Source organism: Lepisosteus oculatus, chromosome 5 (assembly GCF_040954835.1).
Source record: "Lepisosteus oculatus isolate fLepOcu1 chromosome 5, fLepOcu1.hap2, whole genome shotgun sequence".
Taxonomy (NCBI): Eukaryota; Metazoa; Chordata; class Actinopteri; order Semionotiformes; family Lepisosteidae; genus Lepisosteus; species Lepisosteus oculatus.
The window spans coordinates 3627312-3642571 of record NC_090700.1 but is presented as its reverse complement, the minus strand read 5'-3'; the positions used below and the strand labels follow the sequence as shown (position 1 = coordinate 3642571).

At 39.8% G+C, this 15260-nt stretch overlaps 1 long non-coding RNA gene across 5 annotated transcripts in view; it reads right to left on the bottom strand.

Annotated features, from left to right (window-relative positions):
- The window catches only part of LOC138216030 (uncharacterized), a 118770-nt gene that overhangs the window by 43302 nt on the left and 60208 nt on the right, over positions 1 to 15260 (bottom strand). For all 5 annotated transcript variants that reach the window (XR_011189601.1, XR_011189599.1, XR_011189602.1 and 2 more), the window contains one exon: positions 4148 to 4220. This is a non-coding gene — a long non-coding RNA (uncharacterized lncRNA). The remainder of the gene's footprint in view (positions 1 to 4147; positions 4221 to 15260) is intronic.

Sequence of the window (15260 nt, the reverse complement as noted above, 5' to 3'; positions counted from 1 at the left end):
TAAAGCTAATATTAATAACGACACAAACCATACAACTTCAAGCTTAAAAGTGGCAAAGCAAAAAGAAATTACGACTGTCACTCCCCGTCACTGTCAAATTAACTGATATTTTGTGTCGGCAACAGCTGGAAATGAAGCTTTTTTAGGAACTCGACATGTAATCCCAGTTCTTTTTTCCCATAAATTCCTAAACCATACGTCAGCCCCTGTATGAATAGGTTATTGTTCACTCAATCTTAATCTATAATTTTTAAATCTATTTTCTGTGCTTACATTTCAAACAATGGATATGCTATATATATATTTCCCATTTCGTATGTTGTGCTCCTGTGGTTCTGGCTCCGAGATGGGAGCTTCCTGCAGCTCAGAAACGATTGCTGTCTGTCTTGTTCCCTTAAAAGTGTGTTTTGTGCAATTGTGAAGTACTGTATTTCTCAGCCGAGCTGTATGTGAATCTCAATTATAGTACATAGTACATAACATAAACATAGTCCGTGAAATTAAAGAAATAAAACTGGACCAATTTGAGAAACGCATTAAATGTTTTGCCACGGGACCACCAAGACTTTAGTGTGAGAAGGAATTGTAAAGCAGACAAGGGGGGGTGGATGTAAAACACACCTTCGATCTTGAGCCTCATGCAACTGACTTAATTTACCCACGATTCTCTGCTTGTTATACTGCTGAATACCTCTCGCCAAGGAACATCTGGGTGCTATTAAACAGCAAATGTTTAGATGTCAATTCTAATGCTATTCTAGCAGGCAAAGAGAAAAAGAAAACATTTCAAGCGATTCTCAATTCAAGACCAAATTCCTTTTTTAAATTTCATAGACCTTTACATAAAGACAGAGCCGGTCAAAACTGGAACCACAAGGGACAGGTGCAGGGAGGTAACAACTTGACTTGATACTTAACTCCAGACGACCTGAGAGGCGATCAGAGGTACTTTCTCTTGTGTGGAGATCTCCAGATGACACTCCCAGTATTTTTTTTTCTTCAGGATTTCTTAATACAAATGGCATTGTAACAATAGAGTACAGCCATCCAAGAACTGCCAAATTGCAAGAAACAGGCTTCCCCTGATGGAATTCAGTGTTTAGTGGATGTACATTTAGTAAATTCTCTACAGGTCTTCTCTGAGGGTTGAATTTTCAAAGTTGTCTTAGTAATCCATAAACATACATAAATTAATGCAACCTTCGCCAAAAAAAAGTCAAGCTCACAGTAAGACTACAGCACACAGAAATAATGACAAAGGACTACTAATTATGTGTTTTTATTAGTGTGCAGCAGCGAACTCCACTAAACCTATCCAATTTTCTTCAACAAGTTACACAATTGCTGCTTTTACCTGTAGCACAATTTACTACATGTGTAGTAACGAGCTGAATGGATATCATTTTAAATGCATCTGACTGGATCCCCTTTCCCAACTGTCCCTGATTCTAATCAAATGTTTTATTTTGCTGCAGTAAAATACGAAATGCAGTCAAGAGCAGTTTTCTTGGGATTAAATTACTCTGAACCGCCTGCCAGTTGTCTTCTCATTAGGTATACAAACACAACACAGCTAACTTAAGAACTTTAGCTGCATATTTGTTATTGCTTTTAGAAGATCAAAGGGTGGTTAATTATTCTTAAAATGGAGATCAAAAACAAAGTTGCAATAAAATTATTTTTAGCGCACACCTAAAGCTGTAATGCTTCACACCTGCAGCTTACTGATATAATGATGCAGCTCTATAATAAAGTCCCTGAGTGCACTACCAACATGTAACTCCGAATCTCCTCAGCTAAAAAGGTTAACAGTGCCAAATCCTGCTCTTTTGATCCTGGATCTTCACAGTTCATTTTTCTACTGACACACTGCACATCGGGAGACCAGAGAGGAGATGAACCTCAACTCCCTATTGATAGAGCTTCCATCACGCCTGAAAATGATAGGAGGGGGTCTTCTTCATTCCCTACTCTGAGCCAGTTTAGGTCAGCTAATACAGAAAGTGCAGGCGGACAGTAATAATTGCAATAATTAATGAGACAAGCCTTTCACGTGTCCACACGGCTCTGTTTTTTCCTTCAAGCGTGAGGTTTCCATACTCGCGGCAGGTAGGGGCTGCGCCAGTAACCAGGATGCAATACTGCAAGTGATTGCAAGAACACAAAAGAATATCTGTACCCGAAGCCATGTGGATACATCTACAGTATGTGCATGACCCCTGTGTCAGATCCAGAATGGGTGGAAATCTCTTGATGGCACAGTGGACTTCTTCTTTAGGGATGGCGAACCTGTATGCCTCTCTTTTCCTAACAATTTGTAACCTCTATAAGAAGACATGGCACATGGTTACGGGCTTCACCATGACCTCAACGAGAACAGATCTGACTCAAAGGGAAGTGAGAGTGCGGTCTGAAACAGATCTGGAAAGAACCCTCAGCCTCCCACTACGTCTCACGGATTTCATCTTTACATTCTTCTCGTGGGAGCACTGGAACTAAAAGAGCGCGCTCCACCGGTAATTTTAGAAACGAAGTCATCCCCAGGATGGATCGAAGTCAAGTGAAAAGATAGGGCTTTAAAGAAAGGCATGGAGCAGCCTTCACATTCGCCATCTGTGGCTGCTGAGTAGATGATGAGATTCAACACAAGTTTATCTGAGGCAGTGCATACCAATGTATGAATAAGCCTGAAGTCACAGCTCCAGTTATGCCATACATTCTTAAGCAGCCAGTCACCTACACTGTGGTGGTAACCATCAGGGACTGATCTTTCACTCAATCATATCTTTTGCATAGACTCCTAAAATAGCCCTCACAGCTGTGGTGAAACTCACGAGGAGTACTGTAGAGCCAACGCTAACAAGTTCATGGGAAAGAAAGGCAGAGAAACAAACAAAAAAAAAGAACTTCTTCACACAGAAGAATGAAACAGTAAACTATCCTGTCAAGGAGGTCTGGGACATTAATGGTGAAATTGAGTTGTGTGTGACTATCAGATGATTAACATGGGAAATAAATACATTGCTAAGCCACATCTCCAGCAGAATCCAGTCTGCATTTCTCTATGGCACGCCTTGATCTTTGTTACTGCATTTTGGTATTTTGTTTATTTAATTCACTTCTGAGCTCCTCTCAGACTAATGAACCAACTCCTCACTACCAATACAGAAGCAGAGTAACCCCAGAGTAACCCCTCTCACAACCTGCACACTGGCCAAGCTGAAGTGAAGCAGCTACCTGTATATAAATGCAGACTCACTTGGCGTCTAAAGCAGATATACCACTTGTTTTCACTGTTTGAAATTAAGGAAAAACAGAAGCAAATGAGATGTGCATCATTACAACAAACAATTGTTGTCCACCTGATTATTTCAAAACATTCTGAACACTAGAAAGAGTCTGTCACTACCTTTTTCTTCACTGAAACGCCAACACCAGTTTTAGTTTGCTTTAATTTCAATTAAATATTCATGTGTTCTTTCAACTCTTCCAGAATTAAATGTATTCAGGGCGCTGGTACACCAGGGTACAGATGACCATTCTAGTGCCCATGTAACAGTAAACAAATTACTTCTGTTCGCATAGAAGTACCCAGTCCATCAATACTGTCGCAGTAAAGGTGAAAAGCTTATATAATTTGTGTTCTGCACTACAGCACCAATTAATTAAATTGAATCTGCAATAAATCACACTATATTGTATCAGTTCAACTAAAAATAAGGCTAATTATTATGACAACAATTTCAAGCATAATTTATGCAAATGATCATCCTTCAGCACAATTAAATTAATTTCATCACTTAAAATTTAACAGAAAATTACACTATTGGGATGCAAACAATTAAAAAAAACTTTATTTTTTTCCTCTTTTTATATCCAAAATTTACTTTTATGTTGGAAAAATGAGTGCATAGAAAAAAAAGACTACTGCTGATGCACATCTGAAAAAAGTAGTACATTACGCTACCTACTGGTATGCAGTGTTGTTTTCCATTGAAAAATACACAGGAAAAGTAAATGGCAGCATTAATGCATACAAGGTTTGTCTACAAGGTTGGGATGTCTGCAGGGGCAGAGATTGAGGGGGCCTCTCTCTCCCTTTCCATCAGCCAGCCACAGCGAGGGAAAAACAAAAAACACGACTTACCTTCACATACGATCTTTTTAAAAACCCCTCCGATTTCTCCGTGCCTGGTGCGCGCACGCAGCCCTCGAAGTTCCTTCAAACAAACATAAGAAATAAATTAAGGCATCAAACACTTCACCCTTTATTCTGCTTACACTTTTAAATCCATGCTGTGCCCTTTTATTATTTTATAGTTCACACATTACAGGCATGCTATGCAGGTTGAGTCACCCTGTAGGCCTATTAAAAATGTTTCTTTCTTTGCCGCAGTTTGCAGAAGAGGGTCATGTTTTCATTCAGGCCCATCAGGATCTCTGATGGGTCCTCACAGTTCTTGAGAGCTACACCTTCCTGATACTGGGGAGCCCTACCCGATTCCGTGGGCCCTCACCCTTCCTAAGCGAGGTCTGTCCCAGCCGGACGCCCGTCCGCACCCACCCCCACCCCTGCGCAGACACGGGGCACGGGCCGCGGCACTGGCTCAGCTGCCATCCTGCTCAGAGCGCCGGACTCACTTCCTCCAGCTCGGCCCTGGCAGACGAACACTGACGGTTATCGCACGGGATCTGTGCTGTGCTGGCCAGCCAGTGTGCAAAGGCTTGAAGAGCCCGGCCCGGAGCTGCTGGCACAGCGGAGAGCAATCCTTTTTTGCACAGTTTATTACTACTTCCTGATGCACTGATTTTTTGGGAGTAAGCAAGCGCCTCACCTCCCCCCCCAAGCCTCAAAGGGATGTGGTTTTGGTGAAATAAAATATGAAACTGACTGCTGCTAAAGATAGGCTTTCCACTTTTAACAGAGTTCATTTAAAGAGCCTTTATACCACCACTGCTTGTGGCTCTGTGGACACTACAGGTGACGGGGGACCAGACCAATCCACTGTCTGGCTTCTGTGATGCCAGCTGAAGCTATCTGTAGCACAGAGGCCTTGAAACCAGCTTAAAGGAATACATTATTACCCTGAGGCACCTGCTGGAGGTGTGAACTCTGCCATTGAAGCATTCTCCAGTGTAGTCCCACAGGGCAGCTCTGATAAAGAAGTCAAACTTCAGTGTGAGAGAGGTTTATGCAATTTAAGTGTTTGACTGTCTTGTTAGCTGTTATGCCTACTTACTGTATGTTTTTAAAAACAAAGTTGAAAAAGTGCCTAGTAACCAAAGGGTTAATGCTAGATTAAATACCATCGTAAACAACACGAGCTTTAATGGGGACTTCACAGAGCTGACACAAATAATCTTGTCAACAGAAAACACTTTATTTTTGTCTTTAAATGAAAGTAAAAATGAAACGCCCACATGTGCTGAAGGTGACTGTTAGGATTCATAGGAAATTAGAAATAAACATGAGCAGAAAACAGCAGACGCAAAGGAAAAAGTATGGGTGTACTGTACGTCTGCACAAGATCACAGGGCCGTCTGAGAGAAGCCTTGAGTGTGAGCAGGACTGCGATCCTCCGTTCCTTCCTATGGGACTGAGTGAGCAAGAAGAGTCCAGACAGAACAGTCGTGTGACCAACTCTGATGTGACTCACAGCTCCAGCTGCAGAGCACTGGATCGATTCAGACTTCCATTAATGAAAAAAAACTCAATCGAGTGTCTTAGTTGGAAAGAAAAATCCACTTCAAATACAATTAATCTACTGCATATTTGTATAAATATATATTTTAGAAGGAGGCATGTAAGCGCACACAAATACCGTAATTCTCTACAGGATCTGTGCGTGACTTGGGGAATCAGACAGATTTCACTAATGATTTCCGTTTGGGATTAAAACGAACAGCTTGTTGCAAATCTCATATCCCTGCCATATCCCAGGACTGCTGCAAGCAAACAGCAGGGGGAATCACTATGTTTTAGTGTTCTTTAGCAAATGGGTTCAAAATAGCAGTTACAAAACCAGGAGATACTTAGACAATTACTGGAGATGATTTGATTAATTGGAATGAAAAGAAGACAAATGTGTTTTTTTAACAGGATACCTTGGTAGACCAAGTTGTAATATATCTTAGACATCATGACCACATCCAGGCTTCTGCTAAACCTTTGCAAGTCCAGGACAGCCCCGCCAGACACTTAGTCCCAGCTTCTTACAAAAACTGTAATACAGGATTGAAAGCCTAAACGCTACTAGCGCTCTGTATAAGGGGTCTATTTTTGTGCATTTCAAATTTGCGTTCTGTGCTTTTCACCACTGGCCAGCTGTGTCACACATGTAAACCATGTGTGACTAAAACTGTACTGGAATGACACGCTCGAAAAAGTCATGTACAAGGTACTCTTTCCACAGATGAGCATGCTAAATGAGACACTTCCCCCTCGACTGCAATTTCATGAATAAAAAAAAACGCTCTCATACGTATATTTCTGACCTACTTAAAAAATTGTTTCTTTAGCTCTAGCTCTTTTAATCACAATTCCATAACCTCCTGCTACTTTCATATTTTTCTTCATGTCCTTTTAAAATCATACAACCCAGGCTCCTGTTGTCGACTGGTCCTCCCTAGACCTGTTAAAATTCTTTTCTGCACCGCAAAAGTTGAAAACAAAGTTGAAAGCCAGAAAAAACGTCTACCAGGCCCCAGTGGATGACAATGAGAGCTCTGTGTTCACATTAACACTGAAGATCCTCTCCGTTGGGCTCACAGATATCCACTGCTTGCAAAGGAGATACGAAGAACACGAGATAAGTTTGGCGCTACTCCTCTTTATTAGAAAGTGTTGAATATTCCCCTTTATTTAAATCCAACAGCAGGGTTCAAGGCAAAACATGAAGATAAATGCCATTAAAAAGAAACAAGAAATGTCTGCAGCAAAAAGCAAAATCTACATTTGATTCAGTTTCCAAAGAAACATATACATATAAATACAGATTTAATTTGAAAAAGGAATAAATACATGCTTCTGGTTTCTTCATTGTAGTTTTTGACAGCAAAGATGTAGTAGACCGATCTGCTCAGATCTCAGAAGCTAAGCAGTACTGCCTTCTTCAAGGGAAAATCATGCTGCTGCTGTGAGTGGTGCTGGAGACCTGCAGAGGTCAGAGGTCACTCTTCCAGAGTTTCCACACCAATGTCCTACTGTGGTGCTGACAACGCTGTACCGTAGGAGATGCCGTTTTTTAGATGAGACATTCAATCCTGATGACTTGTTTAGTGAAGATCCCATGGCAGTGTTTGCACAAGGAGGGGTATCAACACCAGTGTCCTGACTACATTGCTCTCTTGAATGATCTGGCTTCCCTACTACTCTACCTGAGGCTGGACTTCAGGGATGGTTGGAATATGTGAAGCTCTTTGGGATCCTTCTAGATGAAAAACACTGTATAAATGTGAGGAATTTATTGCCACTATTAAAATATCATCACTGGCAGCTGGTATGTTGTAGAAGATAAAAGCAGCAGACTCCACTTCAGCACTATTGAAAGTGTGTTGGAGTATTAACACCATTTACACAGGTGGGTTAGACTTCTGTTTTTCTGTTTCTCATGCTTCACAGTTTACATTTGAACGTACTGTACTGGTGAGAGTCTGACAGCGAAAGGTTTCACCAATGGCACCTTTACGGATAAAAGTGTCTGGCTATTCAGTAAACTGTTTAATAGTGCGAACGGATGACATTTACAATTTAGCTTTACAGTGAATTGCAGCACTCATAGTTCTTCGTCGTCATCACCAACATCATCATCACTTTTCACTACAGGCTAAAGATAGTTCTAAATTCCTTTACATCAGGCTAACTGTTGGCTTCATTCTCCACTGAATTTGACATCAATCACAGATAATTCCATGAAATAAAAAATGTACAACAGACATTGCTTACCAACTATCTTTTTCTGTTTAACTCTCTTACTCTTTGTAATTGACTCTTTTTTATTTTCTCACTCTTTTACAGATAGCCCTTTTGCAGAATCCTGTGTGCACGTGTTGCTTAATACACAAGTAGATCACAGCATTTGTAAAACTTTGCTTTGGATCTATGCATTAAAAGTTTCTATGGAAGGAAGCTTCACCTATAACATTCCTGATTCCAAAGCTAATCCTCATTTCAGCCAACAGCGAATCCTGTATTGAAGATTTTGCAAAGTGTCTTACTTCTGTACGACAGTTTTGCCTGGGTTGGCAGGAAAGACCTTTTCACTTTATCAAGTAAATGAGGCTTTGTAAAACAAATTGAAACATGTATTATTCAAGAAACCCCAAAATGTAATCCCTGTCTTTTCTCCCAAAACTCCACCTTTTCCTGTGGCAAACGAACATCTGAAGCAGGTACTTACACAGGAGCTCTCTAACCTTCTGCTTTTCTTCTGTGACAATACGTTCCACTCCAAAGGAAAGGCACTAAAAGCTTTTGTTGAAAATTACGTTCATCTGTGTAACGAGACCTCAACTGGTTAAGAAGAACAGCGGGAGTTAAAAAACAAAACTTACGAGTGATGATACAGTTCCTAAGGATAATCTATATAGCATCTGTTTGTGTTTTGTCTGATTACGGATGCTGCGTTAGACTGTGAGATGTTTTCCAAAAGAATAAATTCCTTGCCGGTACAGAGTGTAACCCAGAATGCTGAGCTGAATGTTATGTTGTACTACAAAAACACGCAACGAAAAATGAAGATTTGCAGTGGTGTGGCCTGCATCCCAGACATCCAGCTCGGCTCCCAAAAGTAATAAGCATATACTTTTTTTGTATTTTTAAAGATAATACACATTTTGAGCTGCCATGATATTCTAAGATATGGTGAGAAAAAAAGTACCTGATTACCTAGCCAAAAGCACAGATGCAGTGTTTTAAAGAAGTGTTTATAGCTGCAAAATTGGCTCAGACAGAGAAGAACATTGGTTTAGCAACTTGTAGCTCCAGAAACCACTTGCTTTTGATTGAATGGTATGAGCACATTGACATCCAGCGAGAGGAAGCAGATGTAGCTCCAAACTGTCCATTTTAAAACAGAGGGAAAATCTGTATTCCAAGTGAAATCTGGCATTTGGGAGCTGGAGGTTTAGGATGCATGACTGTATTTCTAGCCAGATATCACAGACTCCTGGCTGCCCAGACAAAGAGCTCATCAGAACACCTACCATAACATCTTGAAGGGCAGTGTTTTCACAGGAGGTCATATGCTGGCTAGCTACAAGAAATTAAAATTCTCTGCAATGTGGCCCATCCTGGGTCAGGTGCATAAGTCATTCATTGATGTCACAACCAGGGATATTTCTGACTTTGCTGAACAATAGAATGTTTTACAAGCAGGCCGAAACAAAACATTCTTAAAATTCTAAGCATATGACAGGCTTTTGTTTTACCAACCTTCATACGTGATAATGAAGTATGACTGTTAACAAGACCAGTCAAATCAACCTTTTTTGTGAACTGGCCATTTTATAACCATGGAGAATAGCAATCCCGGATCTTTTCGCTTTTTCTTTGGCGTCACCACTAGGTTTCCAAATGCAGGACCAGTTTAATGTCCTGCTGCCACGTCTGCTTGGCATATTTACTTTAGCAGCGGTGCCTTCTGAAGAAAGGTTTTCAGAATATGACCCTTGTCATGGCTGGCTTCAAAGCCTTTCTAATTTCGCAAATACAGTTCCTCCCAGCTACTTCAGAAAAGCCTTTTAAGAAGCTTTTTAATTCTCCTTTCTGGAATCTATAGATAACGTGGTCAGCAGCAATTTCAACAAACAGTAAGGGGGGAACACAAAACAGGATATGTGTCATGTAGGAAACAAAATAACAGGAGTTGTAGACCTAAACTAGGCATTTTAGCCACGAGGCACCCAGTGTTGCCCACTGACCCCAGGGCTAAAGCTGACACACTGCCCTTCTATAAGAGCAGATGTTGGAATGGTCAGTCTTTCCTGATGGCAGTTTCTATTTGCCTCCTGATGACAGAGTGCATGTCGCAAAAGTGGTTCTACAAAACACATAATAATCAAATGATTGGGTGTTGCTCATACTGTGCTTAACCAAGGGAAAAGGTTAAAGTAAATGACAGACAGAAATGTTTTTATACCACTCTTCCGATCTGTGCTGTTCCACAACTTTATCTTCATGGTTGAGACTTTTGCTTGAAATTCACTCCCTGACTGATTGTCCTAGCAGAGACAGTTATATATATATTCTGAAATCATGTGGCCTACAAGGCCACTCAACTTAAAATGTTGAAATCATTGTGTGCACCTAACTTACATTGAGCTTTTTCACAGCAAAGGGTTTGAAAGAGTTTTCATTTTTCCTTCATATTATCTAGTAAAAACTGTGGAAGGGTACGCATACTTTTATAAGACACTGTGTATACATATCCAGTTTTCCAGTACACTGGAGCCTCTCCTCCAAATTTTGTTACCCACAGAGCAACCCAGAGTGTACGTTAATTTTTATCTTGTAAATAACCACCCACCATTTGTGTTGAAACATGGGAAATCAAATTTATCTCTGATTCTCTAGCCATTACATTTGCGCTACTAAAATGTGACCTGCTCAAATAAGTACCTGTTTAACCCAACAAGAGCTCTTTCATGATAAACCATTTGACCTTTCCAAAGATTGAGCCACAGATTTCATAACATGTTGCTGGCAGTAAACATGGGAGCTTCCACTTCAACTTTTGGGAAGTTTCTTTATAGAGACAGCCAAGGAAAACACAAAACTACTTTTCTCACCTGCTTGTTGTGACAAAGTTAAACATTTGATTAATTCAGTGAAACAAAGCTGCCCCTTGTAAATCCACATGGAGATATTAATCTGGAACATGGCATACAGACGATAATGTGCACCAAACACAAGCAATCGCTAAGGACCAAATTCAAGTCACCCTTTTTTCTGTAGGAAAGTCTTGGTCCATAACAAAGTAAATCCTATTACTGACACGGTTTAATAAATCCCACGGTCGTTAGCTATGCTTGTATTAATAAGAGGTTTAAAGAAAAAGTCTGGCACATGACAAAGCAGTGTTATGAGAAGGTATACCATTTGACTGACCATGTGAAAGTGCTCCTAATTTCCCAAGCCTGAAGCACAGAAATGGGTACAATCAAAGTTTTATCATGTCCTGAAATGGGCACTGTAGTGGGTGTCTGATGAGTTAGAGCATCTCTGTCACACACTGGACATAAAACTGGCAAAGAGGGAATAGCTGCAAGGAATGCAACACATCATATCATATCTCCTGATCACTCAAGTGCTTTGCATTTTTAAACTTTAAGACAGATATTTTTAGGCTTTGTATATAATATATAATATTTAATGTAACTGATGTACACACACACATAAAGAGGATAACTGTAAATTATCCCTATGCATCCCATTGTCTGTAACTCCGAAATTCCCTCAGGTCTTGACAGAATCCTGTCAGCACTAACAACGAAACTGATTCTTTCACACACCCACAGACGGGTGCCTTTGCACAACTAAGGCATCTGACAGATCTGCAGGCTCACATTTAGAAAAACATTTAATATATTACTGTATGTAAAGCAATGTCACATAATGCAATGAATACATCAACTATACAGTATATGCATGAGCTCTTACTTCGGCATAAGTGCAGGTCAGGATTTTGGAGCTATAAACAAAATAAAATGTGCGATGAAGTAGTTATACATTTTACAGCTGAAATCAATACTTTTTTTAAACTGCTTTGCAGTCAATGGACTCCCGTTTGGTCTGGCAGGCACCTCCCAATTAAGTGACTCCAGAAAGGAATGGTTGCAGGGATAACTCTTCCCAGTCAGGTTTCACACATGCCAGTACGTGCTTTAGTTAAATCCCACTGGAAAGACTTTCCCCACCTGTCGTTGGCACCTTGGCTGACCAGGTCAACAACACACACTAAACCGGCTTCAACTGTCCCGAGCTAGAAATATCGCAGGATTACGAAAACTATCTGACAAAAATTGTGTAGAGTTTCATCTTCTCAGATGAGAATTCACGATTAGCATGAATGCCACTACAATGCTCAGCTTTCATTCAGTAAAACATATACCAGCAAGAATGTGGTAGATCAGAACTGGCCTGTTTGGCTTCGTTTCTTTCTTTCCTCATAAACAAGTGGCAACAAACCCTCCGACATAAAAAACAACTGAAATAAACATCTCAGGAATAATGTACCCTTATAATACAGTGCATCTGAGGCCATTGGAGTATAGGCTTTAGTCAAAACGGACGGATTTGTTAAAAATATACTTTCCCTCATTTAACCCAGCCCCCTCCCCTGCACACATATAGACTAAAAAAAAAGATTAAATTATTCCTGTTTCCCTAATGGCAATCTGTGCCATTTGCTATTCAAACCAGACAAGATAAATTACTGTACATAAGACTGAGCAGGCTGGCAAATTAAGACAGGCCTCTAGAGGACGGGCAGGATTATTAATCTTTTAAGACACTGTAATATTTCTTTGCCACTGAATGTGTAGACACACGGACGCACACACACCCAGATTGAAACATCAGGTTGTTTTTTAAAAAAAATCAATACCACAACAGCCAATTTATCTATGTCTGTCCTTTGCCTTAACCTACTGCTTACGAAAATAAATAACTAATGACAGCTTGGATTTCATATGCAGAATGACACGTGCCGATCGATTGCTATTTGCCAGCACACCAATCTAATTTACATCCACTTATGAATTTAAACAGCTTTGAATATATTCACATGCACTATTTATATTTTCAGAACAGAGGCCTGGACTCCTTTTTTTCACAAGGTCTGACATTTTCTGCAAAGAGAGGCATGCACAAGATGACAGTTATTTCAGCATGAGAAAGAAAAATCAAATCATTCACCCAACTGAATGCAGCCACATTAACATGCGCTGCATTCATTATGCATGGAAATAATGCATGTTTATACAGTGGAATTTTGGAGAGACAGAAGGGGTAACTTGAATTGGTTTCTATGCTTTGTCTGAAAAGCAGCACAGTGAAGAATGGAAATGGTTCAAGGTCTGGCGGTTTTAATTGTTAATTCATTAACAGGTTTCGATGTGAAGCATAACTATCCTGCAGACAGTGCAGATCAACTGTCTTGTGCCACACTCTCGGAAAGCCTTTCTACGGCTCCAACAAAACACGCCAACACACAAGGCTTACTGGACAAAACACAAATGTTAACTTTTGATGTGTTTTAACACAATTTCTGTAGCTCAACTGATTTAAATTTAACTGTAGCCAGGCAGCAGCCTTTCTGTTTCTTAGGGATTAAACAAAGGTGTATTCCACTTTTTGTTTGATTCTAAATAGGTTTGCTTTCATAGTATCAAAATGAGTGCTGTTAGTGGTCAAAATATTACCTTCTGTACAGCATATGCAAATAATCTAAAGATCACAAAACAATGTTCTTTAAATAAAAATGGCCACATTCTTTCACATCTAATAAGAACAAAAAGGTATGAAATGTAAATTGTATACATATTAAAGTTTTGTAACAAAGTTGTTATGAAGTTTTGTTTAGTGCCAAGGATAATGTTTGCAAACCTTGTTAACTGCAAATAGTATGCTATCCTTTGTCAGTGCATGTACAATATATACTGTATATTTCTCTCCTGGGTTTAAAAAATATAAACAGCAAAATGTGTTCTTGTACGAGAACAAAGTCATTAATGTTTGTTGTAAATCCTAAGGAAGCAGAAATTTGCCAAACTCCCAGCCTTAAAATAACAGCCCTTTTGAGATCCAGCCTGTGGACTAATAATGGCACTACAGCGAGCACTTGTTAAGACAGCCAGCCATTTCACAAGACCAATGAAAAAAGAGCCAAAAACTCATTAGTATTTCTAAAACAAAATGAGAGCAATGCAATTTAATAACACGACTGGCTTTTTAGACAGAAGTATGCATGCACATTGAAACACCGATGCACGTGACGATAAAGTCATCTTCCAGCCGGAGATATGGTAGCAGATCTGCATGTTCAGCCCTGGGCTCCTGAGGGCGGCACTAAAAAAGCTCTCCCCACCCTCCTTCGCAGTGCCCTGCGCTCTCCAGCCAGCCTTCCACTTTTGAGGCGACATTTTATTTTCAAATATGTGCCACACCAGTGAATCCACAGCATTAATACAGTACATACTCATATTTCCTTTCCTTTAATTAAAAAAAAAAACCTGTAGTCTGAAGAACAGGATATTTAACTTACAGTATAATGGGAAGTTTACTTGCTTGGATTTTAAACCTTCTCCAATGCCTACGTGGGAAACAATCATGAGCAAGTTGTAAGCTGCTTCATCATTGGAAGTATTATTAAGAAAAAGAAAAAGAAAAAGAGAACAATAAAACAAAATACAAACATGCTCAAAACAGTGCAGCTTTGTGTTTTATAGAAGGAATGGCACAACAGCACATGGATTGGGCACTATTGCTTCATTCTAATAGAGAGAAACAATCAAGAACATGGTGTTGGCTGTTTTTCAGTCGAGAGACAGTTCCAAAAAAAGAGGGAAAAAAAGTACTGGCTGTCCCTGTGCGTTTTGGATTATTTGAATCTAGTGTTACCTCTGCAGTTTCCCAGGCAAGCTGGAGTTTACAGCAGATCTAGCCTAATTACTTCTCAGGCTTTTGAGCTTTTGCAGTTAGGATAATTCAAGGTTTTTCATAACATTTACTACTCAGCTTTTAAATCTTCAAAATACCCTTCCATTTTCCAGCAAGCTGAAGAGTAAAAGAGAACAAACTGCAATTAAAATCTGCACTCTGATGACTGATTAAGGAAACTACCATTTTTTATGTTCTTCACATTTCTAGAATTACATGTTCTTTTCCTTTTTTAAAAAAAAAAACTCCTTTTCCTGATTTGGACAAAATGAATATACAGGTAGCATTAATACTGTATCACCAGGCACTGTTCACCAGGTACAATGAAAACCGTAACTCCATATTAACAGCTTGGAACAAGATGTGAACCTGGCTTTGTTCTTCCCTAATGTAAGTAATCAGCATCCTCCATCCTCACCCTGTTTGCTGTTGACTCTGGGATGGGTACTAACCATGAACCCTTCAGAGGGCTGTGAAAAGGCCTTCCTGTATTGCCAGCACTACAGACAAAACCAAGAGAGAAAACAGTGCGTGTAGCCATGCTTGTGCAAAAGCTGTATTCAGTAATATAAATGCAGGAACCATTACAAAGATTCGGTGT